Here is a 4,783-nt window from a genome sequence, read left to right as displayed (position 1 = left end):
CCCCGGGGCAGTTCTGCTCCCATGGCCTAGTTGTGAGTCAAAATAGCCTTGGCGCACACTCCTGGGAGCAGAGCTTGAGGGAGATGCACCTGGGGAGGCTGGCGGGTCCGTGGGGAAGAGAGGCCGCCCAGCAAGCTGGAGTGTTGACCATCAACGTCCTCCGTGAGTGGGGAGGCTGCAGCCGTGCTGTCAGCCAGCTCTGTAATCAACAGCAGCCCCCCTCACCCCTTCCTCACCTCTCCCTCCCAGAACTTACAGTCACGGTACGGATGGAGCATCGCAGAGCCGTGCAGGAAGGAGTGTGTGTGTGTTGGTGGGGGGTGAGCCTCACATCGCCTGCCCACTCAGCTGACAGGGCATATTGGCCCCTCACAGGTGGTCTTCCTAGAAGACACTTGGAAGCGTTTCTGTTTCTGAATTGCAAGCCAACACTGCAATTCCACCCTCTCCCCTGAGTTGGTCACGGGACCTCCACTTTGGGACCTGCCCCGACGTGGAAGTTGAGGGCTGGTGGAGTCCGTTGTATTACATTTGCCAAATTGAGAGGGGGAGGGTGCACGCTCTGACCGCGAGGGGAAGTCTGGGCGCGGCTGATGGGGGCTCGCTGGGTGATGCTGGGGCTCCTTATCTCCTCAGCTCTCCCCAGAATAAACCCAAGAGTCATGCGGGATGCTGGCGGCCACTGCACTTCTCAAGGACGCTGACCAGCCTGCAGAGGCCAAGGCCAGCTATCTGTCTCTGAGTCCACTGGGCCAGACACAGGGAGCCCTCGCTACCGTCCTTGGTCCCCTCAGCCACCGTGGGCCATGTGGGTCTGTGGGGAAGGGCCATTCCACTTGCGGCCTCTGGCATTCAGCCACGAAGGCCACTCTCACCCCCTTGCAGCAGCTCAGGGCTGGGGTCTCCCTTGTCAGTCCTTCCTGAGCCCCCCACCCAAGTCTGTAAGAAAGGCTGTAGTGGTCATCACCCCCTGGTTTAGGGGAGAGTGGCGGTGTGGGGACCAGGGGCCGCCACCCAGACAGAGGAGAACCCTTCCTAGAGTTCTGGCTGCCTCCCTTACCTTCTTCATTCCCCACCACCGGGCTCTCTCACCCAGGAGCCCTGGTAGCGCAGTGGTCAAACGCCTGGCTGATAACCAAAGTATTGGCCAGTCAAAGCCGTCAGCTACTCCCTGGGGTGTCCGTAAGGATTGGCAGCCTTGGGAATTTGATGGGGGCAGTTCCACCCTGCTGAGAAGAATTGGGTCCACCGAAGTAGGTTTGATTTTTGCTCTTTAACAGGGGTTTACGGGTTCAGTTGTCAACAGAACAGTCTGAAGTTCAAAGCCACCAGCTGCTCCTTGGAAGAAAGATGAGGCAGATTGCTCTGTAAAGATGATAATCTCAGAAGCCCCCGGGCAGCTCTCTCTGGCCCACAGGGAGTCGGCTTGAAGACAGTGTGCTTGATTTTGTGGTTGATGTTCTACCCAAATCCACTGCCATCGAGTTGGCTCCGATTCATGGTGACACTAGGGGACAGAGGGGGACAGAGGAGGACTGCCCTGTAGGGCCTCCAAGGCTGTCCATCTTTCTTGAGGCCGACTGTCACATCTGAATCTTTAGGGCTCCTTTATGTTCTGCCTAGATCTCCAATTCAGACAGCGGTCCTGTGGGTCCACCATGGGTCCGTGGGACACATAGTTTGCTCCTACAAAGCAGGTCGCTGGTCTGAGCCTGCCAATCCCGGGGGTGTGTGGAAGAGGAGTCTGGCAACCTGCTTCCGTAAGGCTTCTGGCAAGAACACCGTCAGCCTCTGTGATGCACGAGGTCAGAGGTCACCATGAGGCGGAGTCACCCAAGGACAGTGGGTTTGGTCTTGGCATCTGCCCCCCCAGTGAGTCCCAGTTTGCCTAGGGCTCTGTTCGCCGCTGGCCACTGCCTGGGAACCCCTGGGGTGAGCACTGCTCAGACGCACAGGGTGCCATGTCCACTTCGGTTTGATTCGACACCGGCAGGCCTGGATTTGGGTCCCACCAGCTGAAGGGCAGGAGAAGGTGGGCCGTCTGTCCCTAAAGAGGGCAGCTTTGGGACTCGAGCAGACCTCCTTTATCCCACAGGGCCGATGGCGCACAGTCAAGCGCTCCATCACTCGCTGGAAGGTGGTGCTGTGGATCCACCCAGGGGTCCATGGCAGAAAGATGGCCCCCGTGCGCCCTGCTTCCACAGCGGTGAGCGGCACAGCTCCATGCAAACCGGAGTCTCACGTTCTGACTCAGCTTCCCGCCGTGCAGCTGACTGACCCAGTGGGGCAGGGCAGAACCGCCCCTGTGGGTGTTCTGAGACTGTCACTTTGCAGGAGTGGAAAGCCTCCTCTTTCTCCTGAGGAGCAGCTGGGGGTTTTGAACAGCTGAACTTTGGACCTGATGTGCAGCCCACCCCGCGAGCTCCCAGGCTCCTCATCTTGACTCATGGCAACGCCACAAGACTCCAAGGCTGTCATCGTTTGGGGGAGCACACTGCTTCATCTTTTCCCCGAGGAAGAGCAGGTGGGTTTGAACCACCCGCCTCTGGTTAGCAGCGAGCACGTGCTGGCAGGTGGTGGGTGCTGAGCTCAGGTGCTGCGCAGAAGGGCCTGTGACTGAGAAGCCTGTCCCTTCTCCCAGCCGACCTTGGACAACCTGCCCCACCTATGTTCCAGGGGCAGACACAGCTCAGGGGGCCTCCCCTCCAGCGAGGAGGAGCACAGGCAGGCTCGGGGTGATGGACACACTTTGGGGGCCTGCAGACACCTCCTGCCGCCTCTCCAGAGCCTGCTGTCCCACATTCAGCACCCAGGGGCCTAAGTAAGCCTCACCTGTGACATGGGACTCAAAGCAAACAGGTTTCTTCCTTCCCCCTATGAACCGCACCACCCCCCCAACCATTTTTTTGTTTGTTTGTTTGCCAACTGCCCTATTAACGGGAAAACCTTTAAGCATACATCTGGGAAGCTGGCTTTTCCCCTCCTCCGTTGGCAGAGTGCGTTATGCATTGGGCGGCTAACTGCAAGGTCAGCAGTTCCAAACCACCAGCTGTTCCTTGGGAGAAAGATAAGTCTTGTGACTCCTGGGCAGAGTGACCATCTTAGAGACCCACAGGGCTGGTTCTCTTCTGCCTGTAGGGTCACTGGGAGTTGATGGCAGTGAGTTTGGATTTTGGGAGTCAACTTGGAAGCCCGTGGGGAAGGCCACACTGGCTCCTGTCCATCAGTGAGGAATATGGACCCTGCTACTGAGTCCACTCTGACACGTCTCAATTTCTAGGGCAGAGAGCGGCTGCCCCTGTGGCTTTCTGAGACTGTCACTCTTTACAGGAGTAGAAGGCCTCCTGGCAGAGCCCCTATGGGACAGAGTACAAGGATCCTGCCAGAGGAGACCCTATAGGGCAGAGAATGGCTGCCCCTGTGGCTTTCTGAGACTGTCACTCTTTACAGGAGTAGAAGGTCTCCTGGCAGAGCCCCTTCAGGGAAGAGTGGAACTCCCCTGCGAGGTTCCAGACACGGTCCTTCCCAGCAGCTCTCATCCCTCCCACATCCAGCTTCCACCCAGGCCAGCGGGGGCAACCAGGGAGGACGGAGTGGCAGGCCAGCCTCAGCCCCACCTCTGGCCCCTTCAGCTCAGGGCTGAATCAGCAGAGGTGGCTCCCCGACCATGTCCCCTTGTTCCACAGCATCACCCGCTTCACAGGACTGCAGGTCAGTCTCCTCGGAGCAAGTCCAAGGTACCCCGTGGCCTTCACCTCCATGTCCCGTGGGGTGATGTCCTGGGTCTCTGCTCAGCTGGGAGACAGGCGCTTTCCACACAAGCCAGCTCCCAGGAGAGCTTCCTGGGTGCAGGCTGACTGCACGGGCCTCCTTCCCTGGGCCGCTCGGACTCGCAGGCCGGCACACAACCACTTGGCACTGGTGGCTGAGTGAAGCGTGCACTTTGGCCGTGGGACACAGGCACTGAAGAGAGGCATGCAGAACAGCCGGTTCGGACAGGGTGCTGGCTGCCGGGTCCCTGGGGTCTGTCCCCTTCCCTTGGGTGCTGGCGCATCCCAGTTGCCTCTTCTCCAAACCAGAGCATGCTCCCTGGGGCTTTCAAGGCGGAGACCTCTGGGAGGCCGATCACCAGACCTCTCTTCTGAGGCGCCGGTGGGGGGGACTCAAGCCTTCCAGCCAAGGTGAGCATGTCCCTTGTCTGCACGCCCAGGGACTTCTCATTCTTGTTAGAGGGTCACAACTCTCAGGGCTTTCTCTGCTATGAACAAGAAAGTACACCTTTTCAGATCAGTACCCAGCGTGCTCCACCCAAAGCCAGCATGTGGCACTGGGGGCTTCCTGCCACCTGCAGGAAGCAGGTGGAAACAGAGGGGGCCTGGCGGAGGGGTGCAGGGCAAGTGGGCACTCCCACCGGCCAGGGGAGTCTGGTCCCAGCCCTTCCCACTCTGGGAATCACGGCCTCATGCTCTGTGGGAGCGGGCTGGTCCGAATGGCTTCTGGCCATTTGGGTGGGGACACCCTTGGAGATAGACCCCATCAACGTGGCGAGCTACGGGCTGCCACTGCAGGCCCTCCGGCCACTGAGGGCCCAGTGCACTGGGCAGAAATGCCCTTCGGGTTTGCTCTCTAGGAAATGACAAGGCAGTGCTCTGTGGGGAGCAGAAACACACCCCTTCCAGGGGCTGATAGGCTGGGGCTGGGCACACCCCAGGTCGCACTGGTCAGCTGGCCCTCTCCCTGCAGTGCCCAGAGTGGTGTTGGGCTCACACGGGTGACCAGCGGC

This window comes from Echinops telfairi, unplaced genomic scaffold (genome assembly GCF_000313985.2).
Source record: "Echinops telfairi isolate 266 unplaced genomic scaffold, ASM31398v2 ScPeMD7_7414;HRSCAF=8452, whole genome shotgun sequence".
Classification (NCBI taxonomy): Eukaryota; Metazoa; Chordata; class Mammalia; order Afrosoricida; family Tenrecidae; genus Echinops; species Echinops telfairi.
This window is presented reverse-complemented; position numbering follows the sequence as displayed.